At 52.5% G+C, this 12,639-nt stretch overlaps 2 protein-coding genes and 1 non-coding gene across 20 annotated transcripts in view; 1 reads left to right on the top strand and 2 right to left on the bottom strand.

Annotated features, from left to right (window-relative positions):
- The window catches only part of LOC103306853 (zinc finger protein 436-like), a 495,746-nt gene that overhangs the window by 132,141 nt on the left and 350,966 nt on the right, over positions 1-12,639 (bottom strand). The window lies entirely within an intron of this gene.
- LOC122173321 (zinc finger protein 850-like) overlaps positions 1-12,639 on the top strand; it is a 61,842-nt gene that overhangs the window by 23,644 nt on the left and 25,559 nt on the right. The window lies entirely within an intron of this gene.
- Positions 10,723-10,804, bottom strand: TRNAS-GCU (transfer RNA serine (anticodon GCU)). Its single transcript has one exon. It is a non-coding gene; the product is annotated as a tRNA-Ser (tRNA).

Raw genomic sequence — 12,639 nt, 5'->3', positions numbered from 1 at the left:
GGGATCCTGGCCGCAACACACTGACATAGGCTCTGGCAGTGCTGCAGCCAGACTAGGGTCGGCTGCCCCCGGGCTACTTCCACACTCCCCCTTGGGGCCTACCTGGGTCCTGGTGTCGGCCTCTGGGGAATCCAGGACCATGGGTTCTTCGGGGCAGGGATTGATCGGCAGGTCCGGCAGCTCCTCCGGATAGCGGGCACAGGGCCAGCCGGGCGGCTCCTCCGGATAGCGGGCACAGGGCCGACCGGGCGGCTCCTCTGGATAGTGGGCGCAGGGCAGGCCCGACGGCTCCTGGCAGCCGCCCTGGGTAGCGGAGTTTTCCCAGCCACGAGCTAGGCTGGAGACGTCTGGTCTCTCCGGCGGCTGGGGCCTTACTGAGCTCTGAGGGCGAGCCTTTATACTTCCGGGTCGCCACCTGACCCTCTGGGGGGCGGGCTCTGAGCTCCCTAGCTCCGCCCACTCCGGCCTCTGGATGGGCTGTTCCCCCTCCGGGGCGGCGGGGAGCCACACCGACTCACTACACACCCTCCCCCTCAAGTCTGGCTCCCGCTCGTCGGGGTCAGGCTCTTCCATCCCTCCGAGGCGGGACAGGAAGTCTGCGTTTGCATGTTCCTTACCAGCCCTATGCTGGATGGTGAAAGCGTAGGGTTGCAAGGTAAGGGTTAATCAGCAGGCCCTCCCGCTCCCGCCAAGATTTTAACAAATTTACATGATATTGCTGAGTCTTCTTCCGCCGGTCGGGCTGGTGGATCTCGTCGGTGACGGGCCCAACCTTCCGAGCTACCTCGTAGGGTTCCTGCCAACGGGCCAGTAGCTTCGACTCGCTTGAGGGCAGGAGGAGCAGGACCCGATCCCCGGGTTCAAAGTCACGCACCTGCGCCTCCTGGTTATAAGTTTGTTCCTGCCTGTCCTGTGCAGCTTTTAAGTTTTCATGAGCCAGGGCCCCAGCCTGAGCAAAGTACTCCTGCAGCTGGAGGACATACTTCAGGAGGCCCTGGGTTGGAGAGGGGGACTGCTCCCAAGTTTCCCGCATTAAGTCCAACAGGGCCCATGGATGGCGCCCGTACAGCAGTTCAAACGGGGAGAACTTGGTTGAGGACTGGGGTACCTCGCGGATGGCTAACAGCAGGGGAGGGAGCAACTGGTCTCACTGGCATAGCTCCTCCGGGGGGAACTTCCGCAGCATCTCCTTGAGGGTCCGGTTGAATCGTTCCACCAGCCCATCCGTCTGCGGGTGGTAGACAGAGGTGCGTAATTGTTTGACCCCCCAGGAGCTCGCAGACCTGCTGTAACAACCGGGAGGTGAAGTTAGTGCCTTGATCTGTTAGGATTTCTCGGGGCAGGCCCACCCGAGCAAAGACCTTCACCAGTTCCCCGGCGATAGTCCGGGCGGTGGTGCTCCGCGACGGAATGGCCTCTGGGAAACAGGTGGCATAGTCCACGATAGCCAGGACATACTGGAACCCTGAAGCACTTTTGGGGAGTGGGCCCACCAGATCCATGGCCACTCGTTCAAATGGTGTTTCTATTATAGGCATGGGGACAAGGGGTGCCCTGGGTACTCGTTGCAGAGCGGCTAACTGGCACTCCGGGCAGGAGCTACAATAGTTCTTCACCTCCTGGTGAACACCAGGCCAGAAGAACCGCGTTAAAATCCGGGTGAGGGTCTTCTCCTGGCCCAGATGCCCAGCAGCTGGGATGTCATGCGCAAGCTTCATCACGGCGCGCCGGTGACACCGCGGTACCAGCAGCTGCGTTTGGGGCTCCTTCGTACGGGAGTCACGGTCAATCCGGTAAAGACGGTCCCGGCGTAGTTCGAAGTGGGGCCACTGGGTTGTGCGTTGGGGGTCGATGATGGTCCCATCGACTGCCGCTAGTTGTTCATAGGCCCAGCTAAAGGTAGGGTCAGCTCTCTGGTCACGGCAGAAATCGGTATGGAGGAGGGGCTCGACCACGGGCCCCGGGAGGGGATTGCCGGCTTCTCCGGTTCCTGCTTCAGGTTCTGGGGTCCCGTGCTCCTCTTCCGGTAGGGCCTCCTGGGACTCTCCTTCCAAGGCCGGGGTCGACCGGAGGATCTCCTCAAATGCAGGCCAGTCCCGTCCCAGGATCACCGGATACGCAAGTCGAGGGGCTAAGCCAACAATGATTCGTCGGGTGACGCCAGCCACTGTTAACCGGACCCAGGCACTAGGGTAAGGCCGGACATCCCCATGGATGCATTGCAGGTGAATTGTTCCCAAGTGGGGGTCCGCCTGAGGTCCCAAAGCCTGGCGAACCAGTGTCTGGCCACAGCCGGAGTCGATCAAGGCCTGGGTGGGGTGGCCTCCGACAACTACCGGGACCGTGATCTTGGGAGCCTGTGGTAGCCGGGCCCTGGTGTCCCCTGCACAGACCTGACCGAAGCTGAAGTCCATTTCCGTGCAGTCCCGCTGCAAGTGTCCCGACTTCCCACAACGGAAGCAGGGCCCGAGTTCAGGGCGACTGCCGCGGGAGGGGGCTCCCCTCGGACTCCTAGGGGGACTCCGGGGAACCCTCACAACACTTGGCACGGGGTTGGACGGTCCGGGCCGAGGGGGAGGTTCCGGGCGTCTGGGCCGAGGTCCCAGGCAGGCCTCTTGCCCGCGGCCAAGGTTCCGCGGTCCGGTTGGGGCGTCCCCTTTTCTTTCAGTGTTCAGGCGTTCCGGCCCGGGGTTTTGAGCTCGGAGGGTGGGCCCCATTGGCGTCTCGGCCGCAAGGAAGTCTTCCATCAGCATGACGGCCGCAGCTAATGTCGCCTGCCGGTGGCGGAGCACCCAGGCCCGTCCTCGCTTCGGGAGGATGTGCACAAACTGTTTGAGGATGACTTGTTCCGTAACCTCCTCCGCCGTACTCGTTTCCGGCTGTAGCCACCACCTACACGCCTCCTTCAGGGCTTGGACCACCAGCCTGGGTCTGGTGCCCGTGGGGTACGTCTGGCTTCGGAATCACTGCCAAAAGGTCTCTGGCCTGACATCTAAGGCATCCAAGATTGCGGCCTTCACCTGGCTATAATTCCTTGCCTCTTCTGTAGCCAGCCCCCTGTATGCTGTCTGGGCAGTCCCCGTTAGGTAGGGGGCCAAAAGGGTGGCCCATTGGTCCTGGGGCCACTCCCGCGCCCAGCGCCACCCATTCGAATATTACCAAGAACGCCTTGGGGTCATCGTCGGGACCCATCTTGGTTAGTCGCACCGGGACGACGGTGCGGGGCCAGGGCCGGCTTTAGGAAGTGCGGGACCCAATTCGAACAGTTTCGATGGGGCCCCAGCAGGGATGACTAAAAAAAAAAGCCACTTAAAAAGAACCCTTTCATTTCTTCCATGTATTATTTACTTTCCATGACTATATAAATAATAACAAAATTATATATTATATACATTGCTTCATATATTAATTAGCTGATTTTCACTTTCATATTAGGAAAATAACACTGGTCTACAATTTTTGAGAAGTTGTCTGCTTCAGAGATAAAATGTGCTATTTATTATGTATTTTGATGTGCTGAATTCAAATATGACAATTAAAACAACTGATTGGCTACTGTTTCTAAGATATTTAAGTTTTTACATTTTATGTCTATGTATATTGTGTAGATAGTAGAGTTTTAATCATAAATTGTAAACCTAGGTCTTTTCATGTGTTTATGGTTGCTTTACATGATAATATTTCACATGTCCTGTTTATGTAACACTTTAAAAATCAGCCAAAGGGTTATATAAATAAAATGTATTATGAAACAAAAGGCAAAAAACTATTATGTACATAGTTTAGTCCTATTCAGTGTCTACTCGGCGCTTCTTGGCTTGTCTCTTGTATTCATTAAATGAAGCATCTCTTGTCACTGTCCAGCAATAGTGCATGGTCAAATGCATCATCTCGAAGAAGTTCACGAATCTGAGGACCAACAAAGACACCTTCCTTTATCTTAGCTTCACTTAACCTTGGAAGTTTTCCATGGAGGTAATTGAAAGCTGCTTGTGTTTTGTCTCCTGGCAGCTGCCCTGGGCAGCGGAGTTTTCCCAGCCACGAGCTAGGCTGGAGACGTCTGGTCTCTCCGGCGGCTGGGGCCTTACTGAGCTCTGAGGGCGAGCCTTTATACTTCCGGGTCGCCGCCTGACCCTCTGGGGGGGCAGGCTCTGAGCTCCCTAGCTCCGCCCACTCCGGCCTCCGGATGCGCTCGCCCCCCTCCGGGGCGGCGGGGAGCCACACCGATTCGCTACATGGGGCATGGCTGAAAGTAAGCAAACTGAACAGTACATTTCCTAGGTTTCAGAAGTTGAAGTTTGGTTGAAGTTAAGATTCTGCAAAAGGATGACATCCCACCAGGCAACCTTAAGTCTGTGTTAATGAAAGACCCCCCTCCCCACCCGCGTTTTATTAATTCAAGGAGGAGAGGCCATGGCTTCCCTCTAGATATTAACCAGTTCTTCAAGTGCTTGCTCATGTCAATTCCATGCTAGGCGTGTGCACGCCATGTGCACAGTTGCCGGAGATTTTCCCCTTAGTAATATCCATAGGGCCAGCCCTAGCGCCCCCTGGAGCCTCATATACACCAATATACGGGGTGCCACTGGCCCCGCGCCCCCCCCACCCCCCAGTACCTTCTTATCACTTGTGACGGTTTCTGGAATGTCGTCTTGCTCCTGCAAGGCTTTCCCGGACTAATGGTTTGGACTCTGTTTTGTTGTAGATAGTTGTAATTAGTGCATTTAGTTCACAGTTTAGTGTATAGACTGTAGTTCGCTGTCCGGCGCTTAGAGGGATGTCATCCCAGGGACTGGGCATGCCTCGGGATCCAGGCTTTAAGCCGTGCTCTTCCTATGCCAGTGAGCGACCCACATTCGGCCTGTCTGAAGTGCCTTGGGCAGGCTGAAGTTAAGGAGAGGTGGAAGATCTGCAGAGGCTTTAGACCAAGGACTCAGAAAGAGAGAGACATTTGCCCGAAGGCTCTACTGACGGAGCCAGTCCTCAGACCATCCTCAGAGCCGTCCCACTCCGAATCGGCGCAGAGCACTTCGGCCTCCGTCTATGACATCATGTCTTTCCTGACACCGTTTTACATCCCCGGTGCCGAGGAAGAGGCACAAGAAGATGGGCGCTGGAAAAGGGCGCTCTTTGGTGCCAGAGCGGGACACACGGAGAGTATCGGATGTGGTGAAACCCATGCCTAGCCACGCGTCCTCCTTGGAGCCGTGGTCGGCTCCAGGGTCTGCGACAAGGGCACCGAGACCAATCCAGAACCCACCTCCGACTCCCAGGAGCGGTGATGGTGCCTCGCACCTGAGGGCCCCCTCGACTCTGGAGGTCTTCCAGGCCGCAAAAGACCTGACGACCCTTCTGATACCACCCACTCCCCAAGGGATCAGACTGGCCATGGCTACCGGGGACAGAAGGGTGCAAAGAACGGAGAGCTCCTTAGCCGGACCGGCACCTTTCCAGGGTAAATGCTGCATGGCCCCACTGCAGCGGTCCCTGACCTGGCATTGGTCACCAAGCCCCCAGGTCAGTCTGGAGGCAGAGATGGGCACGGCTCCCCCATGGTATTCAGGTGAGGATCCGAGGTGGAATTCTTTGTGTTACAGAAGAAGTATCGGTACCTGATGCATGCACCAGACTTCAGCACTGGTGTTGCAGCCGCTCCTTGGCCACTGGGTTACTGGCCCATGCATTGGCACCCGTGGGGGTTTCCCCCTGCCCCAGGGGCCCCTTCCCAGGGACCGTACTCAGTCTTGTCCGAGATGCGGTCCATGGCCCTACCCCGCCCATGACTGGATACTGATTACGGCACTGATCCCAGCACCGAGATTGCCGAAATGGCCCAGACGGAAGCGGATCAGACTGAGGAGGAAGTACCGGTCCCTCCAATGGCGCTGGCCTCCTCCTCGTCATCGTCGTCCCCCTTTAAAGGAGGCGGTGGCAGGTCCCTCGAAGCCGCTCCTCCCGGAGAATTTCAGGGTTCATCAGCAGCTCCTGCAGCAGGTCGCCAGGAACTCGGGGCTGGAGGTGGAAGAACTAAAGGCCCTTTGGCAGACCCCCTCCCCCTCCCGGGTCAAGGGTGGTGTTGGCGGCCAACGAGAGAGATAGGCAGGGACACCCCAGCGCCACCCCGAAAAATAAGGAGGCCAAGAGACTGGATTCGTGCGGGAGGAAAGTTTATTTTACGGGCAGCCTTCAGCTCCATATCTCGCACCAGCAGGCCTTGCTGGGGAGGTCTGACTTTAATTTGTGGGACTCGGCCCAATTCAGAGACTCCCCTCTGCAGGAATGGAGGCAGGAGTTCTCTGGAGGAGGGCAAGACGGTAGCTAAGGCCCCCCTCCCGGCAGCTCCAGCGGCCATCATGCCTCCAGACTCCAGGAAGCATTTTAGGCCACCTCAGCCTCCAAGGTTTTTGGGGAGGCCGCGAGGCAGGGAAGGGCTACACGCATCACCAACCCGTTTTCTACCTCAGCCTGTCAGTCGAGCTCAAGTAGATACCCTGGAGGGTCCAGATGGGCCTTTTGAGGAGGCGCTCGAGGGTGGCTTACCAGACTTTATCCAGGATCCTTCCTTTTGTTTTTGGACCACCTGTTTTCTTTTCGCACTGTGTAGTCCCACATAACATCAGACCTTTGGGGACTCTGCACTGCGACTGTTGGGGTACATCTGCAGTTTTTGCTCCATCCCTCCCTCTCAACCCCCCAACCCCATCCCTCTTCAGGGACCCTTCTCATGAGCAACTTCTTGTCCGGGAGGGTGGAAACCCTCCCGCGTGTGGGGGCAGTGGAAGAGGTCCCTCAGGATTTGAGGGAGAAGGAGTTTTACCCCTGATATTTCCTAATCCCAAAAGCCAAAGGGGGCCTGTGGCCCATCCTGGACCTGTGTCACCTCAACAAATATTTCAAGAAATTGAGATTCCACATGATCTCCCTGGCCTCCATCATTCCGTCCCTGGATCCGGGAGACTAGTATGCCGCCCTCGACTTAAAAGATGCTTATTTCCACATTTCTATTTTCTGTGGACACAGGAGATATCTTCGATTTGTGGTGGTCTGACACAACTATCAGTCCACTGTGCTTCCCTTTGGCCTGTCAGCGGCCCGAAGGGTATTTACAAAGCAGCGATTGCTTCTTACCCGAGACGTCGAAGCGTTCACATCTATCCGTACCGCGATGATTGCCTGATCAAAGGCTGTTCGCAAGATGAGGTGGGATGCTACATGGACATAGCACTGGCCACCTGTCGGGCCTTAGGCCTGTTGATAAATGAGCAGAAATCAACATTACTTCCGGGTGGAACTGGAAGCATTTCACACAATGCAACCATGGTGTCCCTGGTCTTCAATCTCTTACTTAGCAGCCTAAATTTGCCTTCCAGGACCTCGCTCCTATCCCTCCCTATATCATTCATACCTACATGTACCATGACAACTGGCTCCTCCCCAACACTTTGTTTCATGGGATTTTTCAATGGCCCTTGTTTGCTGTTGGCCCTGTCATCTCTGTGTGAAAGGCTGGATCCCGCACTGCTCTCCAATGCTCCGCTAACTGTCATTAACACATCCCGAATGGCAGTGCCGTTAATCGTGAAGCTCCTAACTCAAAAGGATTCACAGTTGCCTGACGTGCTGTCTGCCATGGATAGGAGCAACGTTAGATTACTTTTGGCATTCCTGGAAGAGCTGCACGTGGTGGACCATCGCTTTGGGGCTCGTGAAACTAGCACTGAGTGGTGGGATCGTATCGTCATGCAGGTCTGGGATGACGAGCAGTGGCTACAGAATTTTTGGAGGAGGAAAGCCACCTTCCTGGAACTGTTTGCGGAGCTTGCCCCAGCACTGAGGCGCAAGGACATCCAAATGAGAGCTGCCCTCTCGGTGGAGAAGCACATGGCGATCGCAGTGTGGAAGATGGTGACTCCAGACATAAGAACATAAGAACGGCCGTACTGGGTCAGACCAAAGGTCCATCTAGCCCAGTATCCTGTCTACCGACAGTGGCCAATGCCAGGTACCCCAGAGGGAGTGGACCAACAGGCAATGATCAAGTGATCTCTCTCCTGCCATCCATCTCCATCCTCTGACAAACAGAGGCTAGGGACACCATTCTTTACCCATCCTGGCTAATAGCCATTAATGGACTTAACCACCATGAATTTATCCAGTTCTCTTTTCAACGCTGTTATAGTCCTAGCCTTCACAACCTCCTCAGGTAAGGAGTTCCACAAGTTGACTGTGCGCTGTGTGAAGAAGATCTTCCTTGTATTTGTTTTAAACCTGCTGCCTATTAATTTCATTTGGTGACCCCTAGTTCTTGTATTATGGGAATAAGTAAATAACTTTTCCTTATCCACTTTCTCCACATCACTCATGATTTTATATACCTCTATCATATCCCCCCTTAGTCTCCTCTTTTCCAAGCTGAAGAGTCCTAGCCTCTTTAATCTCTCCTCATATGGGACCCATTCCAAACCCCTAATCATTTTAGTTGCCCTTCTCTGAACCTTTTCTAATACCAGTATATCTTTTTTTAGATGAGGAGACCACATCTGTACGCAGTATTCGAGATGTGGGCGTACCATCGATTTATATAAGGGCAATAATATATTCTCAGTCTTGTTCTCTATCCCCTTTTTAATGATCCCTAACATCCTGTTTGCTTTTTTGACTGCCTCTGCACACTGCACGGACATCTTCAGAGAACTATCCACGATGACTTCAAGATCTTTTTCCTCACTCGTTATAGCTAAATTAGCCCCCATCATTTTGTATGTATAGTTGGGGTTATTTTTTCCAATGTGCATTACTTTACATTTATCCACATTAAATTGCATTTGCCATTTTGTTGCCCAATCACTTAGTTTTGTGAGATCTTTTTGAAGTTCAACACAGTCTGCTTTGGTCTTAACTATCTTGAGCAGTTTAGTATCATCTGCAAACTTGATTCGACTAATTTGCCCGGTACCGACGTTAGACTTACCGGTCTGTAATTGCCAGGATCACCTCTAGAGCAGATGTCTGCCAGTCGGTCGCAAATCAGTTTGGAGTCAGGAAGTGAACTCTTGGGGCTGCGTCAACGCAAGTGTGCAGGGCCGTTAATCGCGTCCTGCTAGGAAGGGTAGACCCAGTTCCATAAACAAATGTATCACCGTATCAATGACTTGGTGAGACGCCCGGAGAGATCGGGCTCCGAGGAGACAATCGTCCAGGTATGGGTAAATCATTATCCCTTGAGAGTGTAAATGAGCAGCTACCCCTGAGAGAACCTTGGAAAATACTCTCGGGGCCGCTGATAGCCCAAAGGTGAGCACTCTGTATTGGGAGTGGTTGTGTCCCAGAGTGAACCTGAGAAATTGTCCGTGAGCGGGTAGGATTGAGATGTGAAAATTGGCATCCCGGAGGTCGAAGGCTGAAAACCAGTCTCCCTGTTCCAATGCTGGAATGATCAGCGATAAGATGACCATCTTGAACTTTTGAGCCTTGACAAACTTGTTGAGCGCTCTGAGATCTAGTATGGGTCTCCACCTTGTTTGTATCAGGGTATAAAGATTTATCTCCGAGGGATTGTCTCTGTCTGGCCTAGGGAGGAACGGAAAGTCCCGCCTTTCACTGAGCTGGTCCATTGTACGGGAATACGTGTACTAGTGGTCTGATAGAATCTGCGGGATACTAGTACCGTGCTTTTTGACAGTAAACCTGGCTGGGTGCCTTTGTTCCTTAACAGATCTTGTGGTCATTGGGCGGTTAGCTTGAGGTTTGCCGTGCCAGCTGTCTGCGCACGGCTGGGGCGGCACAGAGGGAAAACACACACACACAGAAACCCCCTATTCCTAGTGCCCCTCAGTCCCAACCCACAGTCCCCTTCTCTGCACTCTGCCCTTCAATCACGACCCACAGCCTCTCCTCTACACAGTGCTCTTCAATCCCATTCCACAGCCCCCACCTTCCCCCCAGCAGCAAGTGATTCTGACTCCTTCGGGAAGTTTTTCTTGCTAGGTTTTTGTGTGTGAATCGGCTTCTGGATTTTACAGCATGTTGGAAATTTCCATATTAAATGAAAAGCTCTGCTCATCTCTCCCTCTGCCTTCTCTTTTCTCTTCATAACTGGGGCTGGGAGCATTTCATTTCTAAATTCCCCAGGGATGAGATGTATGTGTATAATGTAGATATTTTCAATATATTTTTTCCCTTTGTGCTTAGAAATTGAAAACTGATTTTTTTTGCCAACCAAAACCTGAAATAATTCAGAAACCAGAAGAGAAGAACAACAATACATTCAAATCAAAGTGCCAGAACAGAGCAGGACTGGATTTTCAGCAGAAAATTTTCAATTTGGGGGATTTTGTTTTCCTAGGCAAACAAATCTCTCCAAGGGCAGCACAGAGAAAAATGTTTTACTTGCCTGCTTCAGAATAGCTTGACTTAGACACTCTGGCTGTATTTCACTGTCATGGGCTCGCTGTGGATGGGGCATTTTAATAATTTGGGGGGAAGTCCCAGGATGTTTGGAGGAGGTTCTGAGTATGTTACCTTTGGAGATAAAAACTAGACTCCTGAACTTTTTTAGAAATCTCATATTTCAATTGGTTTTATTTCAAGCAGGGATCCCGGAGGCAAGTCTGACACCTTGGGAAGGTTTTTGATTGCAGGAGGCAATATGGGTTGGTCTGTCACTGCACCAAAGGGGGGAGAGGGGTGTTTGGAAGGGAAGGGAAGAAGATTAAACACAGCCGATGAGGATGGGATTCGAACCCACGCGTGCAGAGCACAATGGATTAGCAGTCCATCACCTTAACTACTTGGCCACCTCATCTGAGCTACTCCAGAATAGCCAGAAAGCCTAGCAGAGGTAGGGACAATGAGGCGTTTTAAAATATGTTAGTGTAAGCAGGGTCTGAGTGAGCTCCCCCTCACATCTAGTGATGAGCTGGGGGAAAGACTTCAGGAACAGACCGTGTTTGCACAGACCCTCCTACTCCGCCTAGCTACGCAGCATGATGGGGTGGCTTTGCCAAAAGGGCCAGTTTTGGCTGATGCTGGGTTACAAAACACATGAGTGCAATGAGATGTTGTTATCCTTATTGCCTGAGTAAAGGGCAGCAGAGCTTACTTACCCTGCCCTGATTGAGAGGTTAGGGGGGTGAGGTTATATCTTTTATTGGCCTGCATACAACTGATTGAAGGGTGTGTGTCAGGGTTCCTTTCCCACTCTGAACTCTGGGGTACAGATGTGGGAACCCGCATGAAAGCCCCCTAAGCTTATTTCTACCAGCTTAGGTTTAAACCTGGTATGCTGCCACCACCAAGTGATTTAACAAGAAACAGGGAAAGGACCACATGGAGTTCCTCTTCCCCCAAAATATCCCCCAAACCCTTACACCCCCTTTTCTGGGGAGGCTTGAGAATCATACCCTCACCAATTGGTTAGAAAGTGATCAAAGACCCAACCCCTTCGGTCTTTGGAGAATGGAAAAATAAGTCAGGTTCTTAAAAGAAGGATTTTATTAAAGAGAAAAGGTAAAAATCATCTCTGTGAAATCAGGATGGAAAATAACTTTACAGGGTAATCAGATTCAAAGAGCCCAGAGGAACCCCCTCTAGCCTTAGTTTCAAAGTTACAACAAAACAGGGATAAACCTCCCTCTAGCAAAGGGAACATTCACAAGTTGAGAAAACAAAGATAAAACTAACACGCCTTGCCTGGCTGTTACTTACAAGTTTGAAATATGAGTGACTTGTTCAAAACGATTTGGAGAACATGGATTGATGTCCGGTCCCTCTTAGTCCCAAGAGCGAACAACACCAAAGCAAAGAGCACAAACAAAAGCCTCCCCCCAAGATTTGAAAGTATCTTGTCCCCTTATTGGTCCTTTGAGTCAGGTGTCAGCCAGGTTACCTGAGCTTCTTAGCCCTTTACGGGTAAAAGAATTTTGGTGCCTCTGGCCAGGAGAGATTTTATAGTATTGTACACAGGAGGGCTGTTACCCTTACCTTTCTAGTAAAGACAGGTCGCCCTAAACTGAGCCTTACTCGCTGACCAGGGGGATAGGGACGCCAAATGACAGGGGAAGTGAGGAGGAGGAGGGGAATTCTGCTTGAAGTGTCCTAGACGTGGTCTGACCTGTTCAGTGTTTGAAGACAAAGCTAATTATGCTCCAGGGAGAATTGTTGTTTCTGTTCGGTGATTAGCAGAGTGGAATTACTGATAAGTGCCTCTGGGTGTTCTTTCTCACACCTGGTGTCAGGACGCTGGTGCAAGGAAAGCCAAGGCAGAGGCTGTACTGGCAGTGAGGTTCCCGGCTACCGAGGGCAATCCCGAAGAGCTGAACTCACTGAACGCCTGGGTTAAGCAGGGGAACCTCAGAACACGGCAGAAAAGGCAGCGAGTAGCCAGCAGCCGAGAAAAGCAGCTGTAGCAACTGCAGCTCTGCACAGCAACCACAGACACTTGTGAGCTGGGAGGTGAACCCTGTGAACACACCTCTGAAGGCTGGGTCTGCACTAACCCAGCACAGACAATTGTGAGTGGGGTGCCATGGAGGGAGAGGAGTGTGATGTGTTAAAGGGGCATTTGTTTGTCAGATTTTCCCACTGCCAGGTGGGAAACTGAGGCAAAGGACACTGCCCAATGCATTGTGGGGTGGGGTT

This window comes from Chrysemys picta, chromosome 16 (genome assembly GCF_011386835.1).
Source record: "Chrysemys picta bellii isolate R12L10 chromosome 16, ASM1138683v2, whole genome shotgun sequence".
Taxonomy (NCBI): domain Eukaryota; kingdom Metazoa; phylum Chordata; order Testudines; family Emydidae; genus Chrysemys; species Chrysemys picta.
Note: the sequence above shows the minus strand (reverse complement) of the source record. Positions and strands in the feature narration are given on the sequence as shown.